At 41.4% G+C, this 17,119-nt stretch overlaps 1 long non-coding RNA gene and 16 other non-coding genes across 17 annotated transcripts; all 17 read right to left on the bottom strand.

Annotated features, from left to right (window-relative positions):
* Nucleotides 1-244: 244 nt before the first annotated feature.
* On the bottom strand, nt 245-408 carry LOC142888653 (U1 spliceosomal RNA). Its single transcript, XR_012926734.1, has one exon. It is a non-coding gene; the product is annotated as a U1 spliceosomal RNA (small nuclear RNA).
* A 1,297-nt stretch (nt 409-1,705) lies between these two features.
* Nucleotides 1,706-1,896, bottom strand: LOC142888647 (U2 spliceosomal RNA). Its single transcript, XR_012926728.1, has one exon. It is a non-coding gene; the product is annotated as a U2 spliceosomal RNA (small nuclear RNA).
* A 689-nt stretch (nt 1,897-2,585) lies between these two features.
* On the bottom strand, nt 2,586-2,749 carry LOC142888638 (U1 spliceosomal RNA). Its single transcript, XR_012926719.1, has one exon. It is a non-coding gene; the product is annotated as a U1 spliceosomal RNA (small nuclear RNA).
* A 1,018-nt stretch (nt 2,750-3,767) lies between these two features.
* LOC142888644 (U2 spliceosomal RNA) lies at nt 3,768-3,958 on the bottom strand. The gene has a single exon (XR_012926725.1). It is a non-coding gene; the product is annotated as a U2 spliceosomal RNA (small nuclear RNA).
* A 901-nt stretch (nt 3,959-4,859) lies between these two features.
* Nucleotides 4,860-5,050, bottom strand: LOC142888646 (U2 spliceosomal RNA). The gene has a single exon (XR_012926727.1). It is a non-coding gene; the product is annotated as a U2 spliceosomal RNA (small nuclear RNA).
* Nucleotides 5,051-5,720: 670 nt separating this feature from the next.
* On the bottom strand, nt 5,721-5,884 carry LOC142888652 (U1 spliceosomal RNA). The gene has a single exon (XR_012926733.1). It is a non-coding gene; the product is annotated as a U1 spliceosomal RNA (small nuclear RNA).
* A 1,008-nt stretch (nt 5,885-6,892) lies between these two features.
* On the bottom strand, nt 6,893-7,083 carry LOC142888643 (U2 spliceosomal RNA). Its single transcript, XR_012926724.1, has one exon. It is a non-coding gene; the product is annotated as a U2 spliceosomal RNA (small nuclear RNA).
* A 914-nt stretch (nt 7,084-7,997) lies between these two features.
* On the bottom strand, nt 7,998-8,188 carry LOC142888649 (U2 spliceosomal RNA). Its single transcript, XR_012926730.1, has one exon. It is a non-coding gene; the product is annotated as a U2 spliceosomal RNA (small nuclear RNA).
* Nucleotides 8,189-8,821: 633 nt separating this feature from the next.
* Nucleotides 8,822-8,985, bottom strand: LOC142888651 (U1 spliceosomal RNA). The gene has a single exon (XR_012926732.1). It is a non-coding gene; the product is annotated as a U1 spliceosomal RNA (small nuclear RNA).
* A 1,020-nt stretch (nt 8,986-10,005) lies between these two features.
* On the bottom strand, nt 10,006-10,196 carry LOC142888642 (U2 spliceosomal RNA). Its single transcript, XR_012926723.1, has one exon. It is a non-coding gene; the product is annotated as a U2 spliceosomal RNA (small nuclear RNA).
* An 892-nt stretch (nt 10,197-11,088) lies between these two features.
* LOC142888645 (U2 spliceosomal RNA) lies at nt 11,089-11,279 on the bottom strand. The gene has a single exon (XR_012926726.1). It is a non-coding gene; the product is annotated as a U2 spliceosomal RNA (small nuclear RNA).
* Nucleotides 11,280-11,949: 670 nt separating this feature from the next.
* LOC142888648 (U1 spliceosomal RNA) lies at nt 11,950-12,113 on the bottom strand. The gene has a single exon (XR_012926729.1). It is a non-coding gene; the product is annotated as a U1 spliceosomal RNA (small nuclear RNA).
* A 995-nt stretch (nt 12,114-13,108) lies between these two features.
* On the bottom strand, nt 13,109-13,299 carry LOC142888641 (U2 spliceosomal RNA). Its single transcript, XR_012926722.1, has one exon. It is a non-coding gene; the product is annotated as a U2 spliceosomal RNA (small nuclear RNA).
* Nucleotides 13,300-14,194: 895 nt separating this feature from the next.
* On the bottom strand, nt 14,195-14,385 carry LOC142888640 (U2 spliceosomal RNA). The gene has a single exon (XR_012926721.1). It is a non-coding gene; the product is annotated as a U2 spliceosomal RNA (small nuclear RNA).
* A 633-nt stretch (nt 14,386-15,018) lies between these two features.
* On the bottom strand, nt 15,019-15,182 carry LOC142888637 (U1 spliceosomal RNA). Its single transcript, XR_012926718.1, has one exon. It is a non-coding gene; the product is annotated as a U1 spliceosomal RNA (small nuclear RNA).
* Nucleotides 15,183-16,202: 1,020 nt separating this feature from the next.
* On the bottom strand, nt 16,203-16,393 carry LOC142888639 (U2 spliceosomal RNA). The gene has a single exon (XR_012926720.1). It is a non-coding gene; the product is annotated as a U2 spliceosomal RNA (small nuclear RNA).
* On the bottom strand, nt 16,207-16,972 carry LOC142888413 (uncharacterized). The gene is made up of 2 exons (XR_012926691.1): nt 16,812-16,972; nt 16,207-16,781 (listed from the first exon to the last, which is right to left on the bottom strand). It is a non-coding gene; the product is annotated as an uncharacterized LOC142888413 (long non-coding RNA).
* Between the last annotated feature and the right edge of the window lie 147 nt (nt 16,973-17,119).

Raw genomic sequence — 17,119 nt, 5'->3', positions numbered from 1 at the left:
AATAAAGCTTCAACCATAAAAAAAAAAAAAGAAACACTGAAAAACACACATCTCCGCCTCTCCTAGTTCTCAATCGCTTCATTAGAATTTCCTGTAATAGTGTGTCATTGTCCAAATTTTATTTAATTTTGTGAAAACTAAAAAACTGTTTGTACCAGATTCACGGGATCCAACGCGCAATTAGAAAGCTGATTTACACGACACTGTTATATTGTGTAATTTATTATTTCATTTAACATGTGATCAGGGGAGAGCGCGAACGCAGTCCCCCACTACCAGAAATTATGCAGTCGAGATTCCCACATTTGGGGAATTCGCAGGGGTCAGCACAACCGGAGTGCAATGGCTGAGCCTCGCCCTGGGTGAACCACCTTCTTGATCATGGTATCTCCCCTGCCAGGTAAGTATGAATTGTACACGGCCGACATGAGGACCTCTACCACAGTCATGCAGTGCTAAGTCACGGTGCTCAACATGTAGTCACAAAAATAAACAATGTCTGACTTGTGTGATAAAATAAATGTTTTATTATATAAGTAGTTTATCACAGACTTTGAACTAAAGGTCAGAAATGTGTCCCAAATAATACATTTGAATACGATCAATCCATTTCCCACAATGCATTGCTGCATACACAGAACAAAGAGGAATTCTGTAATAACTATTTTCATCTGATGTACCTCCAAAATGATCAACAAGTCAACGATAACAGGAGAGATATGTCAAGCGTTACATTTGAAATCAGTAATGTAAGATTTAAATTTTTAAAAAAAGAAAAAAAGAATAAAATATTGAATCCACAACGGTTGTCACGCTCAACAGATGTATTACGTCACTTCCGCTATCCTTGATTTAACGTTGCAGAGCTCAAACGACTGCCCTCTACTGCTCTGAAGAAAGAACAGCAGGGTGGACTGGAATCTGAAGGTACAGCCTAAAGACAGTGAAACGGGACAGCGTAACTCCGGATTGTTGTTCATGTATAATTTTATTTTCTACAACTTGGGAAGAGAGCACCGTTCCAGGGGGTGCTGCAACACCAGGTCAATGTGTGTAGTAGATGAACCAGCTGCTTTTCTTTTTCCATTTTTTTGTGCAGAATATTCTACTCAAAATTGAATTTCATTCCAGAGGAAATAATTTCTTCTCATAAAAACAGGGGGCAACGTTGGATGCCAAATAATCACAACATTTTGACAGCAGTGGGATTCCCAATTTAATGTGATCTTAAAAACACACTGGTCAAAAAAACAGTTTGTAAGCGCCGCTTCCTGACCAAACATTTAAGTATTTTCCACCTGTGCCTCCGCCTAATCACCTGACCTATATGTCCACCTGATGTACACAAAGACAACGCTAAAATAACAGTCAATTTTTTGGTCTGCGAAAATTTGTTTCCAGTGTGAACGGCTCGATTGATTTCAACAGGCTTTAAAGAAGAATTATTTGTCTAGTGAATTCGCTCCCGGCGTGTACGGAACTTAAGATGACGATATGAATTCGAAAAGCAACTATGTAGAGAACCAGGACCAAACGCAAAATGCGCTCTGGGGAGTTGTGATCATGTTAAAAACTCTTGCCGTTGAGGCTATACATGCAGCAATGGTGTCAAGAGTTATTTATTATAATAATATAATTGTTATAATAAGCTTAATAAACTTTAATATCAGTAAGCAATTCTAAAATCATTTTTAAACAACTTCAGGAGGAGTGCACCATTCCTGGAGGTACTGCAATACCAGGTCGATGCGTGGAGTGGACAGAGCAAGCCCCCATTCCATCTCCCTGTTCCAAAAATCAATTTAATATATGGTCCCCGGGTAGGGGACGTATCAGATATTAAACTGATAAGAACAGATACTACACTTGATCTTAGCCAAAAGGCCGAGAAGCGATACCACATAACTGGCGAGCTACGGGAGTCATTCTGCTCACAGCCTTCTTCACTGGTGGTGGATCACGGCAGCAGTTACTTCGCATCAACAACGACAAAGTGCTAAAAGTGTCGACCAATCCTCAATGGACGATTGCTGGCAAAAAAAATCAAGAAAGGCGCACACAACAAGCTAGCGAACACTTTACAAGTGAACGCAACCTCCGGTTATTTCTGGTCACGTGATGGCTTCCTGACCAATCAATGTACTCTTCCAACACTTGAGTTTTGGTTCTAACTTTATGGTTGTCTGGTGATGAAATTTTCCATTTGGAAAGACTTTACTGGTCATAAACTAAATGGTAATAAATAAAGCTACAAATGTCGAAGAAAACATTGACAAATATGTATCTTTACATACAAACGTCTCTCTGTCTGTCCTTGCTGTCAATCACTCTGTTTTAAGAACTAAACACACTGGGTCAAAACGTGTCACTAAATGTTTTCTGATTCCACTGATGATTTTGAAATTGAAGGTCAGAAAGCAGCAAATTATGAGAGATATAACAACAGATAGAAAAACCATGGGGACTTTTCCTGCAGACAGCAGCAGAACCAAATGAGAGACTGAATAATCAGTAAGAAAGTCTCAAGTAAATCATGTTTCAAGAGGCAAGTTCTAGCATCAATATGTTTCTTTTCAACATGTGATCAGGGGAGAGCGCGAACGCAGTCCCCCACTACCAGAAATTATGCAGTCGAGATTCTCACATTTGGGGAATTCGCAGGGGTCAGCACAGCCGGAGTGCAATGGCTGAGCCTCGCCCTGGGTGAACCACCTTCTTGATCATGGTATCTCCCCTGCCAGGTAAGTATGAGTTGTACATGGCCGACATGAGGACCTCTACCACAGTCATGCAGTGCTAAGTCACGGTGCTCATCATGTAGTCACAAAAATAAACAATGCCAGTCAGGAAATAAATATTTGATTGCAGAGGTTAAACTAAAGGAGAAAGACGTCTGTCACAACCTCATGTGTCCAAAATAATACATTTGAATGTGATCAAACCTTTTCCCACAGTGCACTGCTGCATGGGCACAACAAAGCAACAAAAAGGGAATTCTGAAACACTTCATCTGATTTACCTCCAAAATGATCAGCAACAAGTCAACATTAACAAGAGAAATATTTCAAGTGCTACATTTGAAATAAATGATGTAAGATTTATATGGACATTTCAGAGAAAATAATAAAACATTGAATCAACAACGTTTCCCACGACCACCAGATGTATGACGTCACTTCCGTTCTGCTTGTTTAAATGCTACAGAGCTCAAACTACTGCCCTCTACTGCTCTGAAGACAGAACAAAGTGGGATTTCAACTTTCAAAAAGTGTGACACTGGACAAAGCTACAGTAAAATAACAGCTGAAAAATAGTTAGAAGGTTGTACTGAGTCATTCCTAGTAGTCAACAGGAAAAAACAAAAGAGGGCGAAATGCCAGTCAAACTAAATGCAGTGTATTGAGCAGACTATTTTATTTTAAGATTGTATTTTTAAAAGTGAACGTCCCTTGTTACCGTTACATCCAGTTCTAGTTGTATGCTAAGAGAGCTTGAGTAACACATCTGCCGACTCTTTTTATTGTGTTACGCATAAAACGGGTCCGGATGAGAGGAGCCGAACCGTCAGCCTACATGTTTGCAGCCTACCGCCCTCTGCTGGTTTTTAAACAGACGCGCGCACAACGACAGCACACGAGTGTGTTTCAATAATATATTCGACAGTAAAAGTTTCCACATTACATTCGGTACGGCAGTGAAATCTCAACAATAACCACGTAGCATTAATGAGTGACAACACTTGAGAAAATTGTTATTGACAACTTCAGGAGGAGTGCACCGTTCCTGGAGGTACTGCAATACCAGGTCGATGCGTGGAGTGGACGGAGCAAGCCCCTATTCCATCTCCCTGTTCCAAAAATCAATTTAATATATGGTCCCCGGGTAGGGGACGTATCAGATATTAAACTGATAAGAACAGATACTACACTTGATCTTAGCCAAAAGGCCGAGAAGCGATACCACATAATTGGCGAGCTACGGGAGTCATTCTGCTCACAGCCTTCTTCACTGGTGGTGGATCACGACAGCAGTTACTTCGCTTCAACAACAACAACAACAACACTAACTTAGTCCGATTTACCTCCAAAATGATCAGCAACAAGTCAACATTACCAAAGGAAATATGTCAAGAGCAACATTTTGAATTAGTGTGGAATTTATGAGGAAAATTCAGAGAAAAGAACAACATACTGAATCAACAACGTTTCTCACTGCCCTGCCACCAAACGTATGACGTCACTTCCTGTCTGCTTGTTTAAACGCTGCCGAGCTCAAACTACTGCCCTCTACTGTTCTGAAGTTAGAACAAAGTGGGATTTCAACTGTTTCAAAAAATGTGACACTGGACAAAGCTACTGTAAAATAACAGCTGAAAAATAGTTTGAATAGTTTGAAGGAGTCATTCCTGGTAGTCAACAGGAGGGTTGGGGGCAAATGTCAGTTAAACTAAATGCAGTGTGTTGAAGAGACTATTTTATTTTTCGCTTGTACATTTAAATGGGAACAATCGTTTTCGTAATATCCGGTACTGTTTGTATGCTAGGAGAGCTTCAGCAACACGTAATAAAACGCATCGGCCGACTGGCATTTAGGTGATCCGCATTAAATAGGTCCGAAAGAGAGGAAAGTCAGCAGAGCCGCAGGCTGATCAACGCCGAACCATCAGCCAACAGATTGCAGAATAACACCCTCTGCAGGTTTCTACAGAGACGCGCTCACAATGACAGCACAAGAGTGTGTGTAATCATTTCATTCAAAAAGAACCATTTCCACACACATTGATCAAAATAAATCATCATGATAAACACAAAGTATTAGACACAAAATCATGCAAAATGTATTTCTTTGTACAACTACAGGAGGAGTGCACCGTTCCTGGAGGTGCTGCAATACCAGGTCGATGCGTGGAGTGGACGGAGCAAGCCCCTATTCCATCTCCCTGTTCCAAAAATCAATTTAATATATGGTCCCCGGGTAGGGGACGTATCAGATATTAAACTGATAAGAACAGATACTACACTTGATCTTAGCCAAAAGGCCGAGAAGCGATACCACATAACTGGCGAGCTACGGGAGTGATTCAGCTCACAGCCTTCTTCGCTGGTGGTGGATCACGACAGCAGTTACTTCGCATCAACAACAACAAAGTGCTAAAAGGGTCCACGAATCCTCAATGGACGATCGCAGGCAAAAGCCTCAAGAAAGCAGCATACAACAAGTTAGTGACCATTATACGAGTAAACGCAGCCTCCAGTTATTTCTGGTCATGTTTTGATTTTAACTTGACGCTCGTCTGGCAATGAAATTGTCCATTCGGGAAGACTTTACTGGCCATACAACTAAATGGTAATGAATAAAGCTACAACTGTCAAAGAAAACATTGACAAATATGTATCTTTACATACACACGTCTCTCTGTCTGTCCTTGCTGTCAATCACTCCATTTGAAGAACACTCCGGGCCAAAACGTGTCACTAAATGTTTTCTGATTCCACCGATGATTTTGAAATTGAAGGTCAGACAGCAGCAAATGATGAGAGATATTAGACACAGAAAGAAAAAGTAAATTCTCATTAGATACAAAACTCCTCCAGCAGTCTGATGGAGAACTGAATGGGAGGCTGAACAATCAGTGAGCAAACCTCAAAACCAGTAAGTCATGTTTCAGGAAGAGGACAGATTTTCAAAATATTTCATCAAGTTTCTTTTCAACATGTGATCAGGGGAGAGCGCGAACGCAGTCCCCCACTACCAGAAATTATGCAGTCGAGATTCCCACATTTGGGGAATTCGCAGGGGTCAGCACAACCGGAGTGCAATGGCTGAGCCTCGCCCTGGGTGAACCACCTTCTTGATCATGGTATCTCCCCTGCCAGGTAAGTATGAGTTGTACACGGCCGACATGAGGACCTCTACCACAGTCATGCAGTGCTAAGTCACGGTGCTCATCATGTAGTCACAAAAATAAACAATGCCAGTCAGGAAATAAATATTTGATTGCAGAGGTTTAAACTAAAGGAGAAAGACGTCTGTCACAACCTCATGTGTCCAAAATAATACATTTGTATGTGATCAAACCTTTTCCCACAGTGCACTGCTGCATGGGCACAACAAAGCAACAAAAAGGGAATTCTGAAACACTTCATCTGATTTACCTCCAAAATGATCAGCAACAAGTCAACATTAACAAGAGAAATATTTCAAGTGCTACATTTGAAATAAATGATGTAAGATTTATATGGACATTTCAGAGAAAATAATAAAACATTGAATCAACAACGTTTCCCACGACCACCAGATGTATGACGTCACGTCCGTTCTGCTTGTTTAAACGCTGCAGAGCTCAAACTACTGCCCTCTACTGCTCTGAAGACAGAACAAAGTGGGATTTCAACTGTTTCAAAAAGGGTGACACTGGACAAAGTTACAGTAAAATAACAGCTGAAAAATAGTTAGAAGGTTGTACCGAGTCATTCCTAGTAGTCAACAGGAAAAAAACAAAAGAGGGCGAAATGCCAGTCAAACTAAACGCAGTGTATTGAGCAGACTATTTTATTTTAAGATTGTATTTTTTAAAAGTGAACGTCCCTTGTTACCGTTACATCCAGTTCCAGTTGTATGCTAAGAGAGCTTGAGTAACACATCTGCCGACTCTTTTTATTGTGTTACGCATAAAACGGGTCCGGATGAGAGGAGCCGAACCGTCAGCCTACATGTTTACAGCCTACCGCCCTCTGCTGGTTTTTAAACAGACGCGCGCACAACGACAGCACACGAGCGTGTTTCAATAATGTATTGCACATTACACTCGGTACGGCAGTGAAATCTCAACAATAACCACGTAGCATTAATGAGTGACAACACTTGAGAAAATTGCTATTGACAACTTCAGGAGGAGTGCACCGTTCCTGGAGGTACTGCAATACCAGGTCGATGCGTGGAGTGGACGGAGCAAGCCCCTATTCCATCTCCCTGTTCCAAAAATCAATTTAATATATGGTCCCCGGGTAGGGGACGTATCAGATATTAAACTGATAAGAACAGATACTACACTTGATCTTAGCCAAAAGGCCGAGAAGCGATACCACATAACTGGCGAGCTACGGGAATCATTCTGCTCACAGCCTTCTTCGCTCACGGTGGATCACGACGGATCACGACAGCAGTTACTTCGCTTCAACAACAACAACAACAACAACACTAACTTAGTCCGATTTACCTCCAAAATGATCAGCAACAAGTCAACATTACCAAAGGAAATATGTCAAGAGCAACATTTTGAATTAGTGTGGAATTTATGAGGAAAATTCAGAGAAAAGAATAACATACTGAATCAACAACGTTTCTCACTGCCCTGCCACCAAACGTATGACGTCACTTCCTGTCTGCTTGTTTAAACGCTGCAGAGCTCAAACTACTGCCCTCTACTGTTCTGAAGTTAGAACAAAGTGGGATTTCAACTGTTTCAAAAAATGTGACACTGGACAAAGCTACTGTAAAATAACAGCTGAAAAATAGTTTGAATAGTTTGAAGGAGTCATTCCTGGTAGTCAACAGGAGGGTTGGGGGCAAATGTCAGTTAAACTAAATGCAGTGTGTTGAAGAGACTATTTTATTTTTCGGTTGTACATTTAAATGGGAACAATCGTTTTCGTAATATCCGGTACTGTTTGTATGCTAGTAGAGCTTCAGCAACACGTAATAAAACGCATCGGCCGACTGGCATTTAGGTGATCCGCATTAAACAGGTCCGAAAGAGAGGAAAGTCAGCAGAGCCGCAGGCTGATCAACGACAAACCATCAGCCAACAGATTGCAGAATAACACCCTCTGCAGGTTTCTACAGAGACGCGCTCACAATGACAGCACAAGAGCGTGTGTAATCATTTCATTCAACGAGAACCATTTCCACACACATTGATCAAAATAAATCATCATGATAAACACAAAGTATTAGACACAAAATCATGCAAAATGTATTTCTTTGTACAACTACAGGAGGACTGCACCGTTCCTGGAGGTGCTGCAATACCAGGTCGATGCGTGGAGTGGACGGAGCAAGCCCCTATTCCATCTCCCTGTTCCAAAAATCAATTTAATATATGGTCCCCGGGTAGGGGACGTATCAGATATTAAACTGATAAGAGCAGATACTACACTTGATCTTAGCCAAAAGGCCGAGAAGCGATACCACATAACTGGCGAGCTACGGGAGTGATTCAGCTCACAGCCTTCTTCGCTGGTGGTGGATCACGACAGCAGTTACTTCGCATCAACAACAACAAAGTGCTAAAAGGGTCCACGAATCCTCAATGGACGATCGCAGGCAAAAGCCTCAAGAAAGCGGCATACAACAAGTTAGTGACCATTATACGAGTGAACGCAGCCTCCAGTTATTTCTGGTCATGTTTTGATTTTAACTTGACGCTCGCCGGGCAATGAAATTGTCCATTCGGGAAGACTTTACTGGCCATACAACTAAATGGTAATGAATAAAGCTACAACTGTCAAAGAAAACATTGACAAATATGTATCTTTACATACACACGTCTCTCTGTCTGTCCTTGCTATCAATCACTCCATTTGAAGAACACTCCGGGCCAAAACGTGTCACTAAATGTTTTTTGATTCCACCGATGATTTTGAAATTGAAGGTCAGACAGCAGCAAATGAGAGATATTAGACACAGAAAGAAAAAGTAAATTCTCATTAGATACAAAACTCCTCCAACAGTCTGATGAAACCTCAAAACCAGTAAGTCATGTTTCAGAAGAAAGACAGATTTTCAAAGCGTTTCATCAAGTTTCCTTTCAACATGTGATCAGGGGAGAGCGCGAACGCAGTCCCCCACTACCAGAAATTATGCAGTCGAGATTCCCACATTTGGGGAATTCGCAGGGGTCAGCACAACCGGAGTGCAATGGCTGAGCCTCGCCCTGGGTGAACCACCTTCTTGATCATGGTATCTCCCCTGCCAGGTAAGTATGAGTTGTACACGCCCGACATGAGGACCTCTACCACAGTCATGCAGTGCTAAGTCACGGTGCTCATCATGTAGTCACAAAAATAAACAATGCCAGACAGGAAATAAATATTTGATTGCAGAGGTTAAACTAAAGGAGAAAGACGTCTGTCACAACCTCATGTGTCCAAAATAATACATTTGTATGTGATCAAACCTTTTCCCACAGTGCACTGCTGCATGGGCACAACAAATCAACAAAAAGGGAATTCTGAAACACTTCATCTGATTTACCTCCAAAATGATCAGCAACAAGTCAACATTAACAAGAGGAATATTTCAAGTGTTACATTTGAAATAAGTGATGTAAGATTTATATGGACATTTCAGAGAAAATAATCAAATATTGAATCAACAACGTTTCCCACGAACACCAGACGTATGACGTCACTTCCGTTCTGCTTGTTTAAATGCTGCAGAGCTCAAACTACTGCCCTCTACTGTTCTGAAGTTAGAACAAAGTGGGATTTCAACTGTTTCAAAAAGGGTGACACTGGACAAAGCTACAGTAAAATAACAGCTGAAAAATAGTTAGAAGGTTGTACTGAGTCATTCCTAGTAGTCAACAGGAAAAAACAAAAGAGGGCGAAATGCCAGTCAAACTAAATGCAGTGTATTGAGCAGACTATTATATTTTAAGATTGTATTTTTAAAAGTGAACGTCCCTTGTTACCGTTACATCCAGTTCTAGTTGTATGCTAAGAGAGCTTGAGTAACACATCTGCCGACTCTTTTTATTGTGTTACGCATAAAACGGGTCCGGATGAGAGGAGCCGAACCGTCAGCCTACATGTTTGCAGCCTACCGCCCTCTGCTGGTTTTTAAACAGACGCGCGCACAACGACAGCACACGAGCGTGTTTCAATAATGTATTCGACAGTAAAAGTTTGCACATTACACTCGGTACGGCAGTGAAATCTCAACAATAACCACGTAGCATTAATGAGTGACAACACTTGAGAAAATTGTTATTGACAACTTCAGGAGGAGTGCACCGTTCCTGGAGGTACTGCAATACCAGGTCGATGCGTGGAGTGGACGGAGCAAGCCCCTATTCCATCTCCCTGTTCCAAAAATCAATTTAATATATGGTCCCCGGGTAGGGGACGTATCAGATATTAAACTGATAAGAACAGATACTACACTTGATCTTAGCCAAAAGGCCGAGAAGCGATACCACATAATTGGCGAGCTACGGGAGTCATTCTGCTCACAGCCTTCTTCACTGGTGGTGGATCACGACAGCAGTTACTTCGCTTCAACAACAACACTAACTTAGTCCGATTTACCTCCAAAATGATCAGCAACAAGTCAACATTACCAAAGGAAATATGTCAAGAGCAACATTTTGAATTAGTGTGGAATTTATGAGGAAAATTCAGAGAAAAGAATAACATACTGAATCAACAACGTTTCTCACTGCCCTGCCACCAAACGTATGACGTCACTTCCTGTCTGCTTGTTTAAACGCTGCAGAGCTCAAACTACTGCCCTCTACTGTTCTGAAGTTAGAACAAAGTGGGATTTCAACTGTTTCAAAAAATGTGACACTGGACAAAGCTACTGTAAAATAACAGCTGAAAAATAGTTTGAATAGTTTGAAGGAGTCATTCCTGGTAGTCAACAGGAGGGTTGGGGGCAAATGTCAGTTAAACTAAATGCAGTGTGTTGAAGAGACTATTTTATTTTTCGGTTGTACATTTAAATGGGAACAATCGTTTTCGTAATATCCGGTACTGTTTGTATGCTAGGAGAGCTTCAGCAACACGTAATAAAACGCATCGGCCGACTGGCATTTAGGTGATCCGCATTAAATAGGTCCGAATGAGAGGAAAGTCAGCAGAGCCGCAGGCTGATCAACGCCGAACCATCAGCCAACAGATTGCAGAATAACACCCTCTGCAGGTTTCTACAGAGACGCGCTCACAATGACAGCACAAGAGTGTGTGTAATCATTTCATTCAAAAAGAACCATTTCCACACACATTGATCAAAATAAATCATCATGATAAACACAAAGTATTAGACACAAAATCATGCAAAATGTATTTCTTTGTACAACTACAGGAGGAGTGCACCGTTCCTGGAGGTGCTGCAATACCAGGTCGATGCGTGGAGTGGACGGAGCAAGCCCCTATTCCATCTCCCTGTTCCAAAAATCAATTTAATATATGGTCCCCGGGTAGGGGACGTATCAGATATTAAACTGATAAGAACAGATACTACACTTGATCTTAGCCAAAAGGCCGAGAAGCGATACCACATAATTGGCGAGCTACGGGAGTCATTCTGCTCACAGCCTTCTTCGCTGGTGGTGGATCACGACAGCAGTTACTTCGCATCAACAACAACAAAGCGCTAAAAGGGTCCACGAATCCTCAATGGACGATCGCAGGCAAAAGCCTCAAGAAAGCGGCATACAACAAGTTAGTGACCATTATACGAGTGAACGCAGCCTCCAGTTATTTCTGGTCATGTTTTGATTTTAACTTGACGCTCGCCGGGCAATGAAATTGTCCATTCGGGAAGACTTTACTGGCCATACAACTAAATGGTAATGAATAAAGCTACAACTGTCAAAGAAAACATTGACAAATATGTATCTTTACATACACACGTCTCTCTGTCTGTCCTTGCTATCAATCACTCCATTTGAAGAACACTCCGGGCCAAAACGTGTCACTAAATGTTTTTTGATTCCACCGATGATTTTGAAATTGAAGGTCAGACAGCAGCAAATGATGAGAGATATTAGACACAGAAAGAAAAAGTAAATTCTCATTAGATACAAAACTCCTCCAGCAGTCTGATGGAGAACTGAATGGGAGGCTGAACAATCAGTGAGCAAACCTCAAAACCAGTAAGTCATGTTTCAGGAAGAGGACAGATTTTCAAAATATTTCATCAAGTTTCTTTTCAACATGTGATCAGGGGAGAGCGCGAACGCAGTCCCCCACTACCAGAAATTATGCAGTCGAGATTCCCACATTTGGGGAATTCGCAGGGGTCAGCACAACCGGAGTGCAATGGCTGAGCCTCGCCCTGGGTGAACCACCTTCTTGATCATGGTATCTCCCCTGCCAGGTAAGTATGAGTTGTACACGGCCGACATGAGGACCTCTACCACAGTCATGCAGTGCTAAGTCACGGTGCTCATCATGTAGTCACAAAAATAAACAATGCCAGTCAGGAAATAAATATTTGATTGCAGAGGTTAAACTAAAGGAGAAAGACGTCTGTCACAACCTCATGTGTCCAAAATAATACATTTGTATGTGATCAAACCTTTTCCCACAGTGCACTGCTGCATGGGCACAACAAAGCAACAAAAAGGGAATTCTGAAACACTTCATCTGATTTACCTCCAAAATGATCAGCAACAAGTCAACATTAACAAGAGAAATATTTCAAGTGCTACATTTGAAATAAGTGATGTAAGATTTATATGGACATTTCAGAGAAAATAATAAAATATTGAATCAACAACGTTTCCCACGATCACCAGACGTATGACGTCACGTCCGTTCTGCTTGTTTAAATGCTGCAGAGCTCAAACTACTGCCCTCTACTGCTCTGAGGACAGAACAAAGTGGGATTTCAACTGTTTCAAAAAGGGTGACACTGGACAAAGCTACAGTAAAATAACAGTTGAAAAATAGTTAGAAGGTTGTACTGAATCATTCCTGGTAGTCAACAGGAAAAAACAAAAAAGGGCGAAATGCCAGTCAAATGCAGTGTATTGAGCAAACTATTATATTTTAAGATTGTATTTTTTAAAAGTGAACGTCCCTTGTTACCGTTACATCCAGTTCTAGTTGTATGCTAAGAGAGCTTGAGTAACACATGTGCCGACTGTTTTTATTGTGTTACGCATAAAACGGGTCCGGATGAGAGGAGCCGAACCGTCAGCCTACATGTTTGCAGCCTACCGCCCTCTGCTGGTTTTTATACAGACGCGCGCGTTTCGATAATGTATTCGACAGTAAAAGTTTGCACATTACACTCGGTACGGCAGTGAAATCTCAACAATAACCACGTAGCATTAATGAGTGACAACACTTGAGAAAATTGTTATTGACAAGTTCAGGAGGAGTGCACCGTTCCTGGAGGTACTGCAATACCAGGTCGATGCGTGGAGTGGACGGAGCAAGCCCCTATTCCATCTCCCTGTTCCAAAAATCAATTTAATATATGGTCCCCGGGTAGGGGACGTATCAGATATTAAACTGATAAGAACAGATACTACACTTGATCTTAGCCAAAAGGCCGAGAAGCGATACCACATAACTGGCGAGCTACGGGAGTCATTCTGCTCACAGCCTTCTTCGCTCACGGTGGATCACGACAGCAGTTACTTCGCTTCAACAACAACAACACTAACTTATTCCGATTTACCTCCAAAATGATCAGCAACAAGTCAACATTACCAACGGAAATATGTCAAGAGCTACATTTTGAATTAGTGTGGAATTCATGAGGAAAATTCAGAGAAAAGAATAACATACTGAATCAACAACGTTTCTCACTGCCCTGCCACCAAACGTATGACGTCACTTCCGTTCTGCTTGTTTAAACGCTGCAGAGCTCAAACTACTGCCCTCTACTGTTCTGAAGTTAGAACAAAGTGGGATTTCAACTGTTTCAAAAAATGTGACACTGGACAAAGCTACAGTAAAATAACAGCTGAAAAATAGTTTGAATAGTTTGAAGGAGTCATTCCTGGTAGTCAACAGGAGGGTTGGGGGCAAATGTCAGTTAAACTAAATGCAGTGTGTTGAAGAGACTATTTTATTTTTCGGTTGTACATTTAAATGGGAACAATCGTTTTCGTAATATCCGGTACTGTTTGTATGCTAGGAGAGCTTCAGCAACACGTAATAAAACGCATCGGCCGACTGGCATTTAGGTGATCCGCATTAAACAGGTCCGAAAGAGAGGAAAGTCAGCAGAGCCGCAGGCTGATCAACGCCAAGCCATCAGCCAACAGATTGCAGAATAACACCCTCTGCAGGTTTCTACAGAGACGCGCTCACAATGACAGCACAAGAGCGTGTGTAATCATTTCATTCAACGAGAACCATTTCCACACACATTGATCAAAATTAATCATCATGATAAACACATAGTATTAGACACAAAATCATGCAAAATGTATTTCTTTGTACAACTACAGGAGGAGTGCACCGTTCCTGGAGGTACTGCAATACCAGGTCGATGCGTGGAGTGGACGGAGCAAGCCCCTATTCCATCTCCCTGTTCCAAAAATCAATTTAATATATGGTCCCCGGGTAGGGGACGTATCAGATATTAAACTGATAAGAACAGATACTACACTTGATCTTAGCCAAAAGGCCGAGAAGCGATACCACATAACTGGCGAGCTACGGGAGTGATTCAGCTCACAGCCTTCTTCGCTGGTGGTGGATCACGACAGCAGTTACTTCGCATCAACAACAACAAAGTGCTAAAAGGGTCCACGAATCCTCAATGGACGATCGCAGGCAAAAACCTCAAGAAAGCAGCATACAACAAGTTAGTGACCATTATACGAGTGAACGCAGCCTCCAGTTATTTCTGGTTATGTTTTGATTTTAACTTGACGCTCGTCTGGCAATGAAATTGTCCATTCGGGAAGACTTTACTGGCCATACAACTAAATGGTAATGAATAAAGCTACAACTGTCAAAGAAAACATTGACAAATATGTATCTTTACATACACACGTCTCTCTGTCTGTCCTTGCTGTCAATCACTCCATTTGAAGAACACTCCGGGCCAAAACGTGTCACTAAATGTTTTTTGATTCCACCGATGATTTTGAAATTGAAGGTCAGACAGCAGCAAATGAGAGATATTAGACACAGAAAGAAAAAGTAAATTCTCATTAGATACGAAACTCCTCCAGCAGTCTGATGAAACCTCAAAACCAGTAAGTCATGTTTCAGGAGGAAGACAGATTTGCAATATGTTTCATCAAGATTCTTTTCAACATGTGATCAGGGGAGAGCGCGAACGCAGTCCCCCACTACCAGAAATTATGCAGTCGAGATTCCCACATTTGGGGAATTCGCAGGGGTCAGCACAACCGGAGTGCAATGGCTGAGCCTCGCCCTGGGTGAACCACCTTCTTGATCATGGTATCTCCCCTGCCAGGTAAGTATGAGTTGTACATGGCCGACACGAGGACCTCTACCACAGTCATGCAGTGCTAAGTCACGGTGCTCATCATGTAGTCACAAAAATAAACAATGCCAGTCAGAAAATAAATATTTGATTGCAGAGGTTAAACTAAAGGAGAAAGACGTCTGTCACAACCTCATGTGTCCAAAATAATACATTTGAATGTGATCAAACCTTTTCCCACAGTGCACTGCTGCATGGGCACAACAAAGCAACAAAAAGGGAATTCTGAAACACTTCATCTGATTTACCTCCAAAATGATCAGCAACAAGTCAACATTAACAAGAGGAATATTTCAAGTGCTACATTTGAAATAAATGATGTAAGATTTATATGGACATTTCAGAGAAAATAATAAAATATTGAATCAACAACGTTTCCCACGAGCACCAGACGTATGACGTTACTTCCGTTCTGCTTGTTTAAACGCTGCAGAGCTCAAACTACTGCCCTCTACTGCTCTGAAGACAGAACAAAGTGGGATTTCAACTGTTTCAAAAAGGGTGACACTGGACAAAGCTACAGTAAAATAACAGCTGAAAAATAGTTAGAAGGTTGTACTGAATCATTCCTGGTAGTCAACAGGAAAAAACAAAAAAGGGCGAAATGCCAGTCAAACTAAATGCAGTGTATTGAGCAGACTATTATATTTTAAGATTGTATTTTTAAAAGTGAACGTCCCTTGTTACCGTTACATCCAGTTCTAGTTGTATGCTAAGAGAGCTTGAGTAACACATGTGCCGACTGTTTTTATTGTGTTACGCATAAAACGGGTCCGGATGAGAGGAGCCGAACCGTCAGCCTACATGTTTGCAGCCTACCGCCCTCTGCTGGTCTTTATACAGACGCGCGCACAACGACAGCACACGAGCGTGTTTCAATGATATATTCGACAGTAAAAGTTTGCACATTACACTCGGTATGGCAGGGACATTATAAAAATAATCACATAGCATTATTGAGTAAGATCACATTCAGTTATTTATGTTGACAAGTTCAGGAGGAGTGCACCGTTCCTGGAGGTACTGCAATACCAGGTCGATGCGTGGAGTGGACGGAGCAAGCCCCTATTCCATCTCCCTGTTCCAAAAATCAATTTAATATATGGTCCCCGGGTAGGGGACGTATCAGATATTAAACTGATAAGAACAGATACTACACTTGATCTTAGCCAAAAGGCCGAGAAGCGATACCACATAATTGGCGAGCTACGGGAGTCATTCTGCTCACAGCCTTCTTCGCTGGTGGTGGATCACGACAGCAGTTACTTCGCTTCAACAACGTCGAAGCGCTAAAAGTGGCGATGAATCCTCAATGGACGATTGCTGGGAAAAGTCTCAAGAAAGCCGCATAAACGTTGGCGAACATTAAATCAGTGAACGCAACCTCCAGTTATTTCTGGTCACGTGACGGCGTCAGGACCAATCAATGTTCGTTTCCAACACTAAGTTTCGATTCTAACTTTATGCTCGTCTGGCGGTGAAATTGTCAATTCGGGGAAACTTAACTCGCCATGAAACAAATGTAATCATAATAAATAACGCTCCAACTGTGAAATAAAACACTGAGAAATATGTATCTTTACAAACACACACACACACACACACACACACACACACACACACACTACCAAATCGGTTTTGTCGATCACTCAATTTGAAGAACTTAACACTATTTAATGTAATGTCTTAAAAGAGTTGTTTGTCTTTACATTTAAATACATACTATGTAAATCAGTGTAACACAGAATAACATTTTTAATATGTAAAAAAAAAAAAAAAAAAAAACCTCATAAGACATACGCAACAATATAGGACATATCCACATTGTTATAAAAAAAAAAACGACAACTATGCATCTAGAAAAAAAAAACAATGTATGCGATACATTCAATATTTATTACAGACGTACTAAAGC

The sequence above is a fragment of the Nelusetta ayraudi genome, unplaced genomic scaffold (genome assembly GCF_046127955.1).
Source record: "Nelusetta ayraudi isolate G7.1 ecotype Tasmania unplaced genomic scaffold, CSIRO-AGI_Nayr_v1 ptg000019l, whole genome shotgun sequence".
NCBI lineage: Eukaryota > Metazoa > Chordata > Actinopteri > Tetraodontiformes > Monacanthidae > Nelusetta > Nelusetta ayraudi.
This window is presented reverse-complemented; position numbering and strand designations above follow the sequence as displayed.